Source organism: Schistocerca serialis, chromosome 3, assembly GCF_023864345.2.
Source record: "Schistocerca serialis cubense isolate TAMUIC-IGC-003099 chromosome 3, iqSchSeri2.2, whole genome shotgun sequence".
NCBI lineage: Eukaryota > Metazoa > Arthropoda > Insecta > Orthoptera > Acrididae > Schistocerca > Schistocerca serialis.
Window position 1 is genome coordinate 1,002,911,013 of NC_064640.1, and position 19,688 is coordinate 1,002,930,700.

The 19,688-nt window shown below is 44.4% G+C and overlaps 1 long non-coding RNA gene across 1 annotated transcript in view; it reads right to left on the reverse strand.

Annotated features, from left to right (window-relative positions):
* LOC126471451 (uncharacterized) overlaps positions 1–19,688 on the reverse strand; it is a 264,302-nt gene that overhangs the window by 57,222 nt on the left and 187,392 nt on the right. The window contains exon 2 of the long non-coding RNA XR_007586309.1: positions 3,458–3,637. This is a non-coding gene — a long non-coding RNA (uncharacterized LOC126471451). The remainder of the gene's footprint in view (positions 1–3,457; positions 3,638–19,688) is intronic.

The window sequence follows — 19,688 nt, forward strand, 5'->3', positions numbered from 1 at the left end:
AAATATCGAAACGGTACTCCAATTCTCGCCACTTGTTCACATGCATGACAGATGTTATACCCTCTACCTGGTGTATATCCGTTCTTTAAAATCTACCAGGTCACGAACCCATGTTGTGTAAACAGTGTCCTCGATAAACCCTCATGCACTGAAATCCAGCGAAATCAGACCGGGAGACAGAGGGGCCAGGCAATGCCCCCCCCCCCCCCCCCGCACCCCCACCACCATACCTTCCGATCCAACGCTCAGCAAACGTCGCATGGACAAATGTGGTAACATTCTCATTATGATGGGGGGCACTATCGTTATGGAAAATGACGTCGGGAAGCATCTATGGAAATGCATTGTTCGTCAACATGTCGAGATAGGTGTGCCTTATCATTGGCGCGCGCGTGCGGCACGGAACTCAGCGCTGTTCATGAAATGGTGAGGCTCACATCTTGCAAAGTGTCTCCATCGTTTGCGTATTTACTTAACAAAGTAAAATGTCAAGTTCTTTCGGTATAAGGATGTAATTAAGTATACTTCTAGCCTGGACACCCTGTATACAGGGTGTAACAAAAATGTACGGCACAAATTGCAGGACACATTCCTCACACTTAGACGAAGAAATTATATTATACAAACATGGGTCTGGAAACTCTTTGTTTCCATGTTACAACTCATTTTCTTCAACTCATTAATTATGGGAAACACACAAGAACAGAAAGTTAGAATCATGGGGAACGTGCACTCTTGGTGACGTCTGGTTACGTTGTGCTCTGCCAGTGTTTTATTTGACACGCGCCGGTTGCCATGCGACGTACGTCATTGCTTGTTTACAGGTAACATCAACTGTTCCAACGATCAGTACGACCGCGGAGTTAATTACAGACGTGGCTGTGTACACAAATATGACAAATGGCAGATGTCCATTTGATGTCTACATCTACATCTACATCTACATCTACATCTACATCTACATTGATACTCCGCAAGCCACCCAACGGTGTGTGGCGGAGGGCACTTTACGTGCCACTGTCATTACCTCCCTTTCCTGTTCCAGTCGCGTATGGTTCGCGGGAAGAACGACTGTCTGAAAGCCTCCGTGCGCGCTCTAATCTCTCTAATTTTACATTCGTGATCTCCTCGGGAGGTATAAGTAGGGGGAAGCAATATATTCGATACCTCATCCAGAAACGCACCCTCTCGAAACCTGGCGAGCAAGCTACACCGCGATGCAGAGCGCCTCTCTTGCAGAGTCTGCCACTTGAGTTTATTAAACATCTCCGTAACGCTATCACGGTTACCAAATAACCCGGTGACGAAACGCGCCGCTCTTCTTTGGATCTTCTCTATCTCCTCCGTCAACCCGACCTGGTACGGATCCCACACTGATGAGCAATACTCAAGTATAGGTCGAACGAGTGTTTTGTAAGCCACCTCCTTTGTTGATGGACTACATTTTCTAAGCACTCTCCCAATGAATCTCAACCTGGTACCCGCCTTACCAACAATTAATTTTATATGATCATTCCACTTCAAATCGTTCCGTACGCATACTCCCAGATATTTTACAGAAGTAACTGCTACCAGTGTTTGTTCCGCTATCATATAATCATACAATAAAGGATCCTTCTTTCTATGTATTCGCAATACATTACATTTGTCTATGTTAAGGGTCAGTTGCCACTCCCTGCACCAAGTGCCTATCCGCTGCAGATCTTCCTGTATTTCACTACAATTTTCTAATGCAGCAACTTCTCTGTATACTACAGCATCATCCGCGAAAAGCCGCATGGAACTTCCGACACTATCTACTAAGTCATTTATATATATTGTGAAAAGCAATGGTCCCATAACACTCCCCTGTGGCACGCCAGAGGTTACTTTAACGTCTGTAGACGTCTCTCCATTGATAACAACATGCTGTGTATGGATTACCTGACGGCAATGGTGCTCGCGCTCAACGTTTGCGCTGGGAGATATTTCCAGGACGAAGGTACCCAGACAAGAAAACGTTTGATGCCATTGATCGATGTAGGGAACATGAGGCGTTGAAGCCTGATACACGCTACGGGGGGAGGCCTAGAAGGACAAGGACGCCGGGAACCGCAGCGGAAGGCGGCAGTTCTTCATGCACTTGATGATATGTAGCTGCAACACTGATTGTTGACCACATGACTGTCTGGCGAGTATTACACGAGGACCAGCCGTAGCCATACAATTTACAGAGTGTGCAGGCGCTATCAGCAGCTGAGTTTCTTGCACGGGTACTGTGCTGCTAATAGCTTATTCGACAAATTGTCAACCCTAATTTTAAGCGCAACGGCGCTTTCACATATCAGGTGTCGTTTCAGCGACATCTGATTGCAATAGTCACAATCGGCGTGTAGGGGCAGATGTCAATACTCACGCAATTGTTGAAGCAAGTCATCAACGAAGATTTTCTATCAGTATTTGGGCCTACACTGTTGCTGACTGTTTCGTAGCTACTCACTTTCTTCCACCCAGGCTAAACGGACAAAATTATCATAATTTCGTAGAGAATGTTCTACCAGATCTGTTAGCAGATGTGTCTTTAGCAGTGCGACGAAACGTGTACATCATGCACGATGTAGCGCCTCCTTATTTTAGCGTTAATGTCCGTTGGCTTCTAAATAACAGATTCGGTGTCAGATGGATAGGTAGAGATCGACCAACTGCCTGGCCTCTGCGCCCTCCTGACCTAAACCCAATGGTCTTTTTTTGGGGGGGGGGGGGGGGGCACTTGAAAGCTCTCAGTGCAAGATGTTCAGAGTCTCCCTGCCCATATTATGGAAGGCTGCGAAACGACACGCAATACTCCAGGGCCACATCAGCTCATCCGAGGTTCACTACGACGGCGGGTTGATGCATGTCGTGATTAATGAGTGGTACAAAATAAGTTGTAACACGGAAACAAAGCGTTTCTACAGCTGCGTTCATGTAACATAATTTCTTCAACTACGTGTGAGGAATGTGTCCTGCAAATTGTGCCATACATTTTTGTTACACCGTTTATAGGGAACAAAAGCGGTTCTATCATACTTGGCACGTGCACTCTATACGATACTTTTGTCTACGACGAACACTCGCCGTCCAGGACACGGACTAGGTTATATTACTTAAAAAGGCTTCGAGTAACTAATGTAGCTCTTCTTTCACCTGTCGCAATGTTTGTTAATGTGAAAAATGCCGAGGTACTCCACAGTTAGGAGTCCCCGTTACTCTGCAATCCTCCTTCCCCTTGTAACTGGCTAGGTACGAGCGCTCAGTGATCGGATAAAGGTAACGGTGCACCATATCTAGCAGTACCACGCCTGGTACTGCATTGTAGGGTTCAAAGCAATCTTCGGTAGATGAGAGGTTTTAAAACTACAGATAAAAGAATGTCACATCAGAATTGGAGGTTTTGGCAACAGGAATTACCACATGACAGCAAAGAGCAAGCACTTACTTAGCTGACAAGAAGTTCCAGAGAAGAGTGGAGGCAGCCTTCAGTGCGGCTCGCTCCGGTAGTCGGCGTGTGGACAAAGGCGAGAGGGTTATATCACTACCGCCGCCATAAGGTGGCTCTCCACACCACGTCAAGACCTCGTCTGCTGCGATAAGGAGACGACCTCCTATCACACGGGACCTGAAGCAAATAAAACAAAGCTTTATATTAGTATCATTCTCGCAAGTATTGTTATTTGTGATGTATCTAAAAAACAATCTGTTTCTTAGGCGTTGCAGCGATACGTGACAGCGATGTGTGAAGGAGCTGGTAGACTCCGCTGTCTCAGTTCCTGTCCCCTCTTCTCTGTAGGTTTCAATGAAGGTACAAAAAATGAAGAGAGTATTTGAAAAGTGATTTTTCTTCAGGAAATGTAAATTTTCGGGAAACAGAAAATTCAAATAATATGCTTCATTTTAGTTCACTGAGCTTAATTTTTTGCATATGCCTTTCTGTTGTGTTGTAATAATTCACGTACAGGACAGAAAAATCCTGGTCCTTAGAATGTGAAATATAATTCACTTTGGGTTTTGTAATTAAGTTATTTTGTAGGAAAACCACTTAATTTTTAAGTATATTATCAATAAAATCGAGCCAATTTATATTTCCTTATTGAAAATCGAACACGATTCACATAATTTCAAGCATTTATTAAGTTACAGAATTTGGGTAGAAACTATTTATATAAGGCTGGAAAAATGGAATAGAAGCCATGTGGTTCACACAACTTAACAAACCACTATTCCCTGGGATCTGCATTCACTTTGGCTCAAAAGAAAACAGTTTGTTATAAAATGGGTTGGTATGATGTCCGGCAGTTATCCCTAATTTACTTAAAAGCTGAATCTTATCACGAGACTTTTCCTGCTTAAGGCCAGCCAAGTGGCTCCACATCACGTGCAGTAGATAGTAAGTTTTTGCCTTGTTTTATCATTTTGGACTTTCACGTTGTAATTACATCAGAGTAATGGCGTATATATTTCAAACCGACATCGAGTTCTGTGCAGAACTGCGACAATTAGGAAATAAACACAGCAAGGAGATGCGTCACATTGGAAACAAAAGTACTTTGTGATATCGTTTTCAAAAGGGTAAAACGCCGTACAGAAAAGAATAAAGCAAGTGCGTTATCTAGAAACACTTAAACAACGTTTTAGAGCTACAAATTGTATATTGGTTTGACCTGGAGGACGTTAGTTTGGACATCAGATTTTTAAATTTTGGTGGCGAAATACTGCACATTAAACTGATGAAAATTTGCATTAGAGGTAGTTCAAATTTTTCAAATGGCTCTGAGCGCTATGGGACTTAATTTCTGACGTCATCAGTCCCCTAGAACTTAGAACTACTTAAAACTAACTAACCTAAGGACATCACACACATCCATGCTCACGGCAGGATTCGAACCTGCGATCGTAGCGGTCGCGCGGTTGCAGACTGTAGCGCCTAGAACCGCTCGGCCACTTCGGCCGGCGCATTAGAGGTGCTGTGGCTTAAATAGATAGATAGATAAAGAGAGAGAGGGAGGGAGAGAGAGAGAGAGAGAGAGAGAGAGAGAGAGAGAGAGAGAGAGAAAAGAAAGCACCAGCGGATGGAATAATTTGCAATGTCATTCGACTGAGGTGTCACAAGGGATTGCAACACCCACCAATGGTGGCTACGTGTACGAAGGTACACTGACTTCTGCTCATGACTTCTGGGTGTTTTACTTTTTTGTCAGGCAGTGTATTACGGCGCATAGTTTAGAATAGTCTGCGGTCTATATGATACTGCAAACAGAATATTTCTAATAACGTAGACGTGAATTTCTGTATGTTGCCTGCTAACCGTGTCTCTTGTTCAGACCTCATATATTCCGGTTTCCAGGAAGCAAACCACTTCGCTCCAGAGAGTTTCACAATGTGTGATGCATTTTTGATTCAATACGTAAGGTGCAGAAAAACAATGTAATGATAGGATCAGAGTAGGGTAGCTGGCGTCGAATCGAGCAAAATTTTCCGAGTAACCACAGTTCGGAAATTCACCATTGTCGTGCTACGGCCATTAAATGACAGCCAACCAGCGACGAACGTGTGGAAGTGTGTGCATTTAAAATAGTTTGTTTCATATAATAGTTGCTACGCTAAATAAAGTAGCTACACATTCAATTAGCTGAAGATAATGGCTCCAACTGAACAGTTAAAGTTAGGTAGTTTTTAAATTCCTGTCTATGGCTATATAGGACAGGCGCTAATTTTCCGTTATGTTTACTGACTAAAGATTGAATATCAAATCAACTACACTGCAAGTACCGTAATGAATCTTTTAAGATATTTCGTTCAACTGCTGTACAGACAAAACCGGCCTATTGGAGACACCCACACACGTTCGTTTACCGGCCAAACTTCTGCACACTCGTCGCTGATTGGCTGTCGTTTCACGGCTCTAGCTCCGCAATGTAGCATTTCCGACCTATAATTGTTAAAAAAATTTTGCTCGGTTCGACGTCCCGTACTATACTCTAACCTAATTATCACATTGTTTTTCTCCATCTTCCATACCAGGCATGGGCAACCTTTGGTAATCCGTGGGCCTGATTCAGATATTAGGTCGGTGCATAAGTTCGTAGCGTTTTTGTTTCGCATGTTGGTATTCAGATTACTATGGGTTTATTTGCCGATTGCAATTTTTTGTTTGTAGTTCAATATTGCTATCGGATGTCTTTTTGTCACTTGGAAATAGTGAGTGGGGTTGTGGACGCTAGAAAATGGGAGTGCCAAGTGGAGAAATCGGAGCATTGCCGACATATTCTTCTGTCTGGAGGGGGGAACAACAGCGGAGGCAGCTAGGAACAATTGAGCCGTGCATGGGGATAATGCCGTAGCCCAGAGTACGGCAAGGAAATTGCTTTCTCGTTTCAGGAAGGATCTTTTGACGTTAGGCACTCTCCTCGTTCAGGAAGACCTACGGGGTATGATGAAGATCGTTTAAATGCATTAATCGACAATGATCCATGTCAGTGTAGCCGGCCGGAGTGGCCAAGCGGTTCTAGGCGCTACAGTCTGGAACCGCGCGACCACTACGGTCGCAGGTTCGAATCCTGCCTCGGGCATGGATGTGTGTGATGTCCTTAGGTTAGTTAGGTTTAAGTAGTTCTAAGTTCTAGGGGCCTGATGACCTCAGAATTTAAGTCCCATAGTGCTCAGAGCCATTTGAACCATTTTTTTGAACTGAGACGTCTTGCAAACGCAATCCAAGTACAACGACCAGAAAGACTGCGTGAAGTAACGCTACTCTATGAGACAAAAAGTACTATGTAGGAGTTGGGTTGTGAAGTCATTCCAGACACACCTTATTCATCTGATATTGCGGCCTCGGATTTTCACCTTTTCCGCTCTTTAGTGAACGACCTTCAACGAACTTCCTTTCTGGACGAAAATGTGCTCCGAACATGGCTCGACGAGTTCTTCGCCTCAAAACTACACGATTTCTGAAGTCGTGAAGTCAAAAAGTTACCCTCGGCGTTGGTGGGCTGTAGTAAATAGTGAAGGAGAACATATTGATGACTAAAGTCGTGTTATGTTAATCTGTTGTGTTTCTTAAACTTATGGTAAACGCTGCGAACTTATGCATCAACCCAACACTTAAGCTAGCGGGGCATAACGTGGCGTAACAGCAGTGTTCCCAGCACATAAAGTCAGACCCATAGCGTCCGTGTTGATATCCCGGCGCAACAAGCCAACAAATTATGCCTCAAAACAATCGTTCCTGACAGTACTCCTGTATTCACCCCATCTTCCGATGTTTACATTTGTTTACGAGTGATGAACATTGTTCGTTTACTTGCGACGTTTTACAGTGGCTGTTACAAAAGGCTGTTTCAGAATCCTGGAGTGCAGGTACTAAAGAAATAACGTCCATGACACATAAATACTCGTAAGTGTAAACGTCTGAAGATGAGACGCCAGGCACCTTGAAATGATGTCACGAAAAAACAAACGCCTATAAAAGCAACTGCTTGCAGATAATTCATTATAAATTACCTTCAGTTTCAACTGTTGCAGTTCTAATATAGAAGTTCTAATATGTCCTTAACGAACACAATTTTGTACTAAAGTTAATGAAAAAGAACAGAAACATTAAATACTGCAATAAGATACAGGGTGACAATTACTGAACTATATGAAAAAAGAAAACGTAAATTAGTTACAAACTACGGGTGCACACTCTATATTCAACGTGTAAACGTCACTACAGATATTCGGATTTAGGTTATGACATAGTCGATGTGCCTGCCATCATTGGCGATGACGTGGCGCAAACGAATAGCGAAATTCTGCATGACCCACTGAAGTATCGGAACGTCGATGCTGTCCATGACCTTCTGAATGGCTGTTTTCAACTCAGCAATGGTTTTGGGGTTTTGCTGTACACCTTGTCTTTAATGCAGCCCCACGAAAAGGAGTCGCATGTGTTGAGATCCGGATTATATGGTGGCCAATCGAGGCCCATGCCAGTGGCCTATGAGGCTACGAAGTCTTTCGCGACGTATTTCCTGAGTAAAAATTTCTCGGTGTACATGCCGCGTCAAATCAGGATAAATCTCCAAGCTTTCGACCACTACCTCCATGGTCGTCGTCAGGGCTAAAACTGACTGTCGTGAACTAGTTTTTTTTTTTACTTTATTGTTATTTTAAAGCCTGTACAACAGGCAGGCTGTCAGCAGCACACTACGCTGCTCTTCAGCCATAGAAGACACAAGCAGCAAAAACAGTGAGAAGACACAAGTTACAGAACGGTGGGCAATAAAACAGGAGACAAATAGAGACAAACACGGAGCCGTTCACACTCGTCGATAATCCACACTGCTAACTGATGAGACGACGCACGAACACTGAAGATGACGATGGCACTGGTGAACGAGGGAGTGTGACGGTGACCACTGAACACTAAACACGACGGCACACACGAAACACTGATGGCGGTGATCTCCGGCGCGCGAATGTCCACGTAGCATGTGCGAGTCTGGGGACCTGCCAAGAGGGGAACAGGGGTGAGGTGGGGGAGAGGGGAGAAAAAGGATGCCAATGGCTGAGGAGACGGGGGCAGGAGGAGAGGGACAGGGGAGGGGAGGCCTGGGGGAGGAGGGGGGAGAAAAGGAGGAGGGAGGGAAAAGTGAGAGAAGGGAGGGAGGGTGCCAGAGGAGCAAACACAGGAGGAGAGCGGGAGGATCAAAGTTGGTAGGAGGGGTAGATGGAGGGGAGGAGGGCATCATCAGGGAGGGGGAGCTGGCGGAAGCCACCTTGGGAGAGGGTAAGAAGGGTGGAGAGATGGAGACCAGGTGGGACGTGGGAATACAGGCGCGGCAGCGGCCGGGGGTGGGAGAGGATCGGGGAGACGAGCGGGTGAGGAGGATCGAGTTTGCGGGAGGTGTACAGGATCCGTAGCCTTTCAAGGAAAAGGAGGAGATGGGGGAAGGGGATGAGATCGTACAGGATCCGCGTGGGGGAGGGGAGACGGATGCGATAGGCGAGGCGGAGAGCATGACGTTCAAGGATTTGGAGGGATTTATAAATGGTAGGGGGGGGCGGAGATCCAAGCCGGATGGGCATAACAAAGGATAGGGTGGATGAGGGACTTATAAGTGTGGAGGATGGTGGAGGGGTCCAGACCCCATCGTGAACTAGCAAGGTTCCCACTTTTATATGCAAAGGACGGCTTCTTATTGGCTGGAATACGTCAGCGATATGGCGCGTAGCGAAGTGGTGCCCTCTACTTCCATAGATGTAGTTGCTAACCCGCGTTGTTTGCAGCGCCATCCCTTAAATCAGGAGGTAAAGTGCGAGAAGTTTTTCTCTGCGATTTTTCTTTATCCAGTGCACTCTTCCAAGTGTTGCTAAGTGCATAGCCGTTGTCTCTATTAAAGTTATTATCGCTAAGTCTAATTTCGACTGCTTCCCGGATCACAGAGTCCCAGTAATTCGATGTGTGGGCTATTACTCTGGTTTCTTCAAATAAAATCTTATGCTTGTTAAGCAGGCTATGTTCAGCCACCGCTGATTTTTCCAAATACCTGTATTTCAGGTGGCGTTGGTGCTCGATGCAGCGGTCGGCAACGGTTCTTACAGACTGGCCCACGTAATTCTTGCCGCATTCGCAAGGAATAGTATAAATTCCCGGCACTCTTAAGCCGAGACTATCTTTGACTGGTCTCAACATTTCCTTAATTTTCCTAGGTGGTCGGAAAACTGGTTTTATTCCTTGCCTCTTCAGGACTCTGGCTATCTTGCTCGTTGTAGCACCGCAAAAAGGAAGCCGCGCTATATGTTGGTCCTCTTCTTGTATGTGGCCGGCATCGTGTCTTACTTTCTTGGACAATACTGATTTAATTTCACCGGCAGAATAACCATTCCTCTTGAAAACAGTCGTCAAATGGTTGATCTCGGGACCGAGGTGGTCCTTGTCGGAAATAGTCCTGGCTCTGTGTACTAAAGTATTCAGCATAGCTCTCTTCTGAGACGGATGGTGGAAGCTATGGCTATGCAGATATAAGTCTGTATGGGTTGGCTTCCTGTACACAGAATGGCCCAGTCGTCCATCCGGCTTTCGCTCTACCAACACATCTAAAAAAGGTAACTTCCCTTCCTTCTCTACCTCCAATGTAACTTTTATGTTTGGATGTACACCATTCAGATGTTCGACGAACTGCTGCAGCGTGTCGCTGCCGTGTGGCCAGATTAAAAAAGTATCGTCGACGTATCTGTAGAAGCATGATGGGCGGAGGTGAGCACTGCTCAGGGCTCGTTCTTCAAAGTCCTCCATGAAAAAATTCGCTATTGCTGGTGACAGTGGCGAACCCATGGCTGTTCCATCCGTCATTTCATAATAATTTCCACTGTATAAAAAATAAGTGGTCGTCAAGGTATGCCGGAATAACTTCAAAATTTCTGAGGAGAAATGAGTAGACAACAATTGTAATGTGTCATCCACAGGTACTTTGGTGAACAGAGAAACCACGTTGAGGCTGACCATGATATCACTTGGGCCTATCTTCATCTGTTTTATGATATCAACAAACATTTTTGAATTTTTAATATGATGTGGGCAGTGACCAACTATAGGCGCCAACAATTTAGTTAAGTGCCTTGCAAGCTTGTACGTAGGAGAGCCAATAGCGCTAACAATCGGTCTCAACGGGACGTTCTCCTTATGAACCTTTGGCAAACCGTACAGTCTTGGTGGCCTAGGTGCTCTCTGCCGTAAGTTCTTCACCAGTTCGTCGGAGAGGCCAGAGTTTTTTAGTAGCTCCCTTGTCTTCCTGCTGAGCGCCGATGTGGGATCCCGTCTGAGAACCCGGTATGTGCTGTCCTCCAGTAATAATCCAACTTTCTTATGGTAATCTGTAGCATTGAGGATTACCGTGGCGTTCCCCTTGTCAGCAGGTAAAACAACTAGATCTTCATCCTTCTGCAACAATTTCAGTCCTTGTCTCTCCTCTCTGCTCTGAGTAAAGGATTGAACTTTGCCCCAGCTCCACGTAAGTTACCTGTGGTTGAGATCATTAGTGGAGTGGAACAAGCAGTTCGTCATCTTCCTCAAGAAGCAGCGGATGACGTAAGGCTTGCTACTAGCCGGATTTTAGCGACTGTTCACCAAAGTACCTGTGGATGACACATTACAATTGTTGTCTGCTCATTTCTCCTCAGAAATTTTGAAGTTATTCCGGCATACCTTGACGACCACTTATTTTTTATACAGTGGAAATTATTATGAAATGACGGATGGAACAGCCATGGGTTCGCCACTGTCACCAGCAATAGCGAATTTTTTCATGGAGGACTTTGAAGAACGAGCCCTGAGCAGTGCTCACCTCCGCCCATCATGCTTCTACAGATACGTCGACGATACTTTTTTAATCTGGCCACACGGCAGCGACACGCTGCAGCAGTTCGTCGAACATCTGAATGGTGTACATCCAAACATAAAAGTTACATTGGAGGTAGAGAAGGAAGGGAAGTTACCTTTTTTAGATGTGTTGGTAGAGCGAAAGCCGGATGGACGACTGGGCCATTCTGTGTACAGGAAGCCAACCCATACAGACTTATATCTGCATAGCCATAGCTTCCACCATCCGTCTCAGAAGAGAGCTATGCTGAATACTTTAGTACACAGAGCCAGGACTATTTCCGACAAGGACCACCTCGGTCCCGAGATCAACCATTTGACGACTGTTTTCAAGAGGAATGGTTATTCTGCCGGTGAAATTAAATCAGTATTGTCCAAGAAAGTAAGACACGATGCCGGCCACATACAAGAAGAGGACCAACATATAGCGCGGCTTCCTTTTTGCGGTGCTACAACGAGCAAGATAGCCAGAGTCCTGAAGAGGCAAGGAATAAAACCAGTTTTCCGACCACCTAGGAAAATTAAGGAAATGTTGAGACCAGTCAAAGATAGTCTCGGCTTAAGAGTGCCGGGAATTTATACTATTCCTTGCGAATGCGGCAAGAATTACGTGGGCCAGTCTGTAAGAACCGTTGCCGACCGCTGCATCGAGCACCAACGCCACCTGAAATACAGGTATTTGGAAAAATCAGCGGTGGCTGAAAATAGCATGCTTAACAAGCATAAGATTTTATTTGAAGAAACCAGAGTAATAGCCCACACGTCGAATTACTGGGACTCTGTGATCCGGGAAGCAGTCGAAATTAGACTTAGCGATAATAACTTTAATAGAGACAACGGCTATGCACTTAGCAACACTTGGAAGAGTGCTCTGGATAAAGAAAAATTGCAGAGAAAAACTTCTCGCACTTTACCTCCTGATTTAAGGGATGGCGCTGCAAGCACGCGGGATAGCAACTACATCTATGGAAGTAGAGGGCACCACTTCGCTACGCGCCATATCGCTGACGTATTCCAGCCAATAAGAAGCCGTCCTTTGCATATAAAAGTGGGAACCTCGCTAGTTCACGACAGTCAGTTTTAGCCCTGACGACGACCATGGAGGTAGTGGTCGAAAGCTTGGAGATTTATCCTGATTTGACGCGGCATGTACACCGAGAAATTTTTACTCAGTGACCTATGAGTTCCTCAGAGGCAGAATGCGGGCCCAGAGGCGCTCCTCCAGGACATCAAACACTCTCCTGCTTTGTTGGCTCGAGCTCCGTCCTGCACGAAATACATATTGTCGAAATCAGACTCATTTTGGGTAGTGGGAACGATATCATCTTCCACGAATTCACGTACCGTTCGGTAGTCACCGGGCCTTCAAAGAATATCGCACCGATTATTCCGTGACTGGACACTGCACACCACACAGTCACCCGTTCAGGGAGCAGAGACTTCTCGATCGCGAAATGCGGATTCTCAGTCTCCCAAATGCACCAGTTTTATGTATTAATGAGCCCATCCAAATGAAAGTGGGCTTTGTCGATAAACATGAGCACCCTAAATCCCATTATGCCCCGCGGGTAACCTTGCAGTTTGAACGTCCTAAAGCAAACCGTTCAGAAGTTATAGTGATTTTATTTCGTATAGTTCAATAATTGTCACCTTGCAGATAGGCAATCCCAGTCGCCTCGCACTAAGGGGTAACTTCATGACTTTTGCCCTAAAGCAGTTCATTGGAGTGTTTGAAATGTAGTGTCTTAATATCCAGAAACGTCATTAGCAAGCATTTCTTAAATGTTCGTCCAACAATACTTTAGATGACTGATCGCGTAGGAGTGGGTTATTTCTGTTCCACTAAATAAATTAATCCATTATTTATCTGTTGATTTTGGAGAGTTTGAAAGTCTGTTCCACTAAATAAATTAAGCCGTCAGTTACTTTAAAAGTCTAAGTCGCTTGATTTGAGCATATACTGCCTGTATTACACAGAAGCCAAACTGGAAAAAATCGAAGAACAGGTTGGCGAATTGTCAAACCGATAATACTCCCTCTCACACGTTCCACAAATAGTGGTAGTACCCAGAAAATGCGTACCGGGCAGACAAAAAAGAGAGCGCTTCTCTCGCTCTTAGTACCGCGGGCTCCAATGAAACCACGCGGGTTGGGTTGCAATCACGAGGGCGGACCCTCAGATTGGCCGGCCACCCGTGCTGCATGGTGTGCAGATTATGCGATTTTCTTGTGGCACTGTATCAAATGTGTACCGTTAATAACTTCACCCGGGGAAAACCACCGCCACCGCCGCCAAAGTCAACTGTCGTGGAAAATAATGTTTTGACGAAAGGTGTGCTCGTGAATTTTCGCGGTTTGTTGCAGCGGATAATAACAGACGCTCGAAGCACGGAAAGAAGTATTTCTCATTTTTTTCCTCGATTGTTGACCTTTACTCTCATAACCATCCACAAGATTACTCTGCGCCCGCATCTCGTGGTCGTGCGGTAGCGTTCTCGCTTCCCACGCCCGGGTTCCCGGGTTCGATTCCCGGCGGGGTCAGGGATTTTCTCTGCCTCGTGATGGCTGGGTGTTGTGTGCTGTCCTTAGGTTAGTTAGGTTTACGTAGTTCTAAGTTCTAGGGGACTGATGACCATAGCTGTTAAGTCCCATAGTGCTCAGAGCCATTTGAACCATTTTGAACTCTTCAATTCAGACTTAAGTGTATTTTTTTTAAACGGCTTTCGAGCCGTGTCCTTGCAGCTGTCTCAACAGTAATGTCAATTATGACCATACGAAAGTTAGAACAACCAACACACGGTCATCGAAAGCAGAAAATCTTCGAACCGGCCAGAAATCGAACCCGGGCGTTTTCGCTAGGACGAGAAAGCTGCTGATTGTAACTTCGCGGAAAGATCTCACCGTAGCAAAAATGTTTTTGTTTTAATGACTGCCCCCCCCTCCCCCTCCTCACTATTCGCTTATCTTATCCGTGTCTTTTTCTCTCTACCCTATTTCGTGGTAATGCAAAGTGAGTTGCTCGTCTTTAAAACTTCTTCGATCGTCTTCCTCCGTCTTATCTGGCAAGGATCCCATGCTGTGTAACAGTACTCCGGAAGGGAACGGTGAAGTGTAGTGTAGGAAGTCTCTTTAGTTAATTTGTTGGATCGTCTATTCTGCCAATAAGACATAGTCTTCGGTCCGCCTTCCGCAAAAAATTTCCTGTTTGTTCCTTTTAATTTAATTTGTTCGTAATTATAATCGCTGGATATTTAGTTGAATCGGCAGCTTGTTATGTGTGAGTTTTCATGTAACCAAAATTTAACGGAATTTTTTAGTAATCACGTTAAGGACCCCAGTCTTGTAATTGTTCAGGATCAACTACCGCTTTTAGCACCGTGAAGATATCTTGCCTACATCTAGTTGTAATTCGCTTTGATCTTCTGATGACTTTAATAGACAATAAACAACCTCATCATACAAACCGTATAGGAGGGTTGATAAGTAATGTCTTTTAAATCGTTTATGTAGATTAAGAAGAGTAGAGGGCCTGTATCACTTCCTTGGGGAGCACCAGATATAACTCTGGTCTCGATAAATGAGTTCCTATCAATTACTGTTAACTGTAGGAGCTGACAGGAAATCACGAATCCAGCCATACAGCAACAGCAAATGGAAATATTACACAGAAATACACTCATTGCTCCCGACAGCTCGTTGGTACACAAAGAAAACAATATCAGAAGAATTTTATGCAACCATAGCTAGAATGAAATTCAGTAATGGACGGTTAAAAAGAATCTACATCGACAAGAACTGACTGACCCATCTCTCAGCAGATGTGGAAACGAAGGAAACATGAACCATATAATATTAGGATGTCCCGAAAAGAAAACGGTGACAGATCTAACACCAAAACAATCGATCTCTGATGGGGTATAAAGATCCCCATTGCATTTCCAGAGTTTATAAATCTCCATAAGTAGTTTGCAAGGAGTTAGCAGTGTCAATATAATCAGAACCTGGAAGACTCAAAGAACCTGCGAGTTAGTCACGGTGCGTTCCATTTCTATAAATATCGAGAGAATGATATTTTGGACTAAGAATGAGTCGAAGAACACCTGCTGTATGACGACACATGCGAATATGAGGTGACCACATCAGGATGGGAGAAAACGAAACGAAGAAAGATATCGCCTGTAGGTGTGACTTCAACTACCAAAAACGAAATGGACATACCCACTGTAATGCATGCATACAGCGAACTTAATTACACATTTCTCAACTTATACTACTTATTTTTTAGGCAACAGAATCTTTTTCTACTTTAATCGTAGTTATGTTTTTATCAATGTTTGTAGATCAGTTTGCATAGATTATACTAAAAACTGACTAGTTTTAATATGTGTAATTTATGGATGATTGTTTATTCACACGAAGTAATAAGTGCTATGACAGGGGGTCACGAGTTGATTCCATATTTCTAGATTACCAGGTTCCTGATACTGTTCATCACGAGCGGTTATCAATCAGATTGTAGGGCTATTTAGTACAATCACGATTAAACCTGATGAGGATTATCAGACGTGGATTTGAATCGCCGTCCCCCCTAGTACATGTTCATCGCTCAAACCACTGAGTCACTTCATTCGTTTGGTATAGTACATCAATGGTCCTCTAGATACATCACCCATTGTCTCGTAAGCATTTGTTCTCCTACAGCATCTCACAGACGAACCTGATTTTCAGGAAGACCTTGCACCACTCATTTGCTCCAGAAGTGTATCAGAACGGTCAACAAACACTCCACAGTTAAGTGATTTCCTGTGTGCTCCTCCATCCCGCTCCCTCCTCTTTCAGATCACCTAACCTCAGTACCGTTGTGCACATCCTGGACAAAATTGCGCTACGACTGTCTCTGTGAACTGTGATCAACGGTTGCGGTCTTAGATTAGGACGCCCTCCACCGTCTTCGGTACCTACAATGTTATGATATGTAATGTTAACCGGGGACCTAGAAACGACGGAGAGGCTCCGTCCCCGCCGCAGCCGCAGTATTCCACAACCCCACGACGACTACCACAGTCTAATTCACCCCTCCGTCGCCCCACACCGAACCCAAGGTTACTGTGCGGGTCGGTCCCGGTGGACCCCCTCAGGGAACGTCTCACACCAGACGAGTGTAGCCCCTATGTTTGCGTGGTAGAGTAATGGTGGTGTACGCGTACGTGGAGAACTTGTTTGCGCAGCAATCGCCGACGTAATGTAGCTGAGGCGGAATAAGGGGAATCAGCCCGCATTTGCCGAGGCAGATGGAAAACCGCCTAAAAACCATCCAGAGACTGGCCCGCTCACCGGACCTCGATATAAATCCGCCGGGCGGATTCGTGCCGGGGACCGGGCGTTCCTTCCCGCTCGGAAAGCCGTGCGTTAGACCGCACGGCCAACCGGGCGGCCCGGTACCTGCAATAGTTCGTCTCATAAGCGCGTCGCCGCCGTCATCGGTACCAAATGATGTGCTGCACGCTGATGGGTAGTAGGTATTGCCAATTCAGTTGCTCGGATGGCGTCAGGACAATATTAGTTGCACGTGAAATGTTTTGTTGCGGCTTGGCGAAAAGAGAATGCACTAACGGCAGTGTACAATCGTTGGAAACGAGTGGCACTTTTCCCCAAGAGGAACAGCCTGTACTGGCCCGTGCAATAACATCCTTGTATCATCGCTCAATAACTGGTAAGCAAATCATTATTGTTTCAGAAATCATGAAGTTCAAATTAAATCTTGCTCTTCCTTTTTAAAATAATGTGCATTACATAGCGGAGACAATAAACTGCATTTATGAATTTACATAATAAACAAGTATATGTTATTTGTAGATAAAAACCATTCAGCTACTAATAACTTCGGGAGAAGTGGAACTCAGTTTCCTTTCCAGATGCGCACACCAAACAGAGTATTAAACGTATTAATGTACTATTCTATGATATCGTTCACAAGCAATTGTAGGAAGAGATTCAACGTTAACTGCATGTCATTTGTTAATGGCTGCCTGATTACATTCTGTAAAAATAAGTGCCAAATGCAGAAAATTGTTACGATCATGAGTAGCAGTCACATTCTTCATCTAAACCAGGCTTCGATAGAACATTGGATTTTCTTTCATAACAATTTAGAGGTATTGAACTGTATCTGTAATATTCCTGACAGGCTACAGCATCGTTTTCCTTATGGCGTAAAACACTACAGGCTGTACCAACGAGTAATGGTCTTGGATTTTCGAATCCCATGCACAAATTACCTTCCTTCTTCAACATTATATCCTGTCTCATTTCTTTATTTATGAGAAGTCAAGATCAGATTGTTGAAGCAGCTGCATCGTATCGTGATTGAAAGACAAAAAAAGTACTCGTTCTTCTATGAGAATGTTAAACCATTTCACATATTGTAGTTAAATATGCGTCCCGTGTAATTTAGATGTAAAGCTAAATTCAGTTTAATATCTACGCCGTGATATAGTACGTTGCAGTTGTAGATAGCTATATTTTCCATGAATTGTGTGTTTAAATAAAATAAGTAAATAATTCTAATTAGTTGGCTTCATCAACAAATTAGTCGTGCAGCCACTGGTTACTATTACCATCTATATTTTGACGAACAGCTTAGAAAATATAAAGAACAGCTTTCATGACGGAAACTATGAAGTTTCTTCAGCCACATAAGTACTGATCCAGTAGAGATGGTGAAGATAAAATTCGACTAATCGTAGCTCGCACACAGATGGCCAAGCAATCGTGCTTTCAAAAAAATGGTTCAAATGGTTCTGAGCACTATGGGACTTAACATCTGTGGTCATCAGTCCCCTAGAACTTAGAACTACTTAAACCTAACTAACCTAAGGACATCACACACATCCATGCCCGAGGCAGGATTCGAACCTGCGGCCGTAGCAGTCGCGCGGTTCCAGACTGAAGCGCCTACAACCGCGAGACCACCGCGGCCGGCTAATCGTACTTTCCACACGCCATCCTTATATGGAACGGGATGCAGTCTTAATATATGATACAATGAAAAGTATCCTGTGTCTCATGTTTTGAATTTACTCGTTGCGTGGTAGCAATAATATATTGAGGCCTCGCAATTACGTCTGACTATGTTTAATGGCACACGCATTTCAACTGTTTTTCATGATTTCTAAAAATTATATATATTTTTCTTTGACAAGTATATTTTAACGCTACTCATAAAAATCCTGTCTAAATGACCAAAACATTTACCTTCAAGGAGCCGTTCTTTCTTAAGTGAGAGAATAATTATACAATATCAGTTCAACAAGTCTCAACCTACATCTATATCAGAAAAAAACTGTATGGGTATACAGCGACGATACTTTGGGGTTATGTGAAGCGAAATATGTGGTAACTCACTCGTGACGGGGGTATTTCTTTCACTGGAACAATATAAATTAGATCAAGAAGTCGGTGTGCAACCTAGTGAAATCTGGCTAATATTTATCTGTTGTGGTAATCAGATACCCTAAAATACTCAGACGGAACACACCACCAGCCACACATAAAAATAAAATCCATGTGTTGACGTTTCCTTGTGACTTGTTTTGTGAGTGTAGCGTTGTGGTGCCTCTTTCTTCGCAACCAGCACATCACATTTTTTGTGAATGTAGCAGTCAAGGAAAAGAATTATTGGTATCGGGTTAACAGAGCGTGCTAAGCGGACAGCTTCTTAGGAACGTAAGTGGGAGAGCCATAGTTCGAATTCCGGAACTGTCCTCCAAATTTAGATGTTAAATGCTAGCCACAAATAAGCCCAGACGAACGATTGATGTGGGAGGGACCAGTCCCTCCTACAATTAACGAGAGTGTGGTGCGTCTGTAACCCCCCTTCTCCCCCCCCTCCCCCCCCCCCCCACACACACATAGACACACGCTAGCAGCAACGACAATAACAACAACAGCCACCGAATGCTCATGAAAGTCTTGCAGTACGTGGTTCACTTGGGAGATTCCATCATGATTAATTTAACTACTATTTTCAGCCAACCCTTCGTTCATGAAACTGTTTAGCAGATTGAGACTATGAGGGCGAACCGCGAAATGTGCATAGTCGGTCCGGTAGACCACTTGCTATCGAAACGCGAAGGTCCAAGGCTCGAGTCTCGGTCCGATACCCAGCTTTAATCTGCGCACAATCAGCGAAAAATTCATTCTGGACATCCTTCGTTAATATTAATGGGGTGTTCGTTTTGTCACTGTTTCCAGGTATATTACGCTACACGCTGGGAAATGTTCCGCATTGCAAAGCGAAACGTGACTA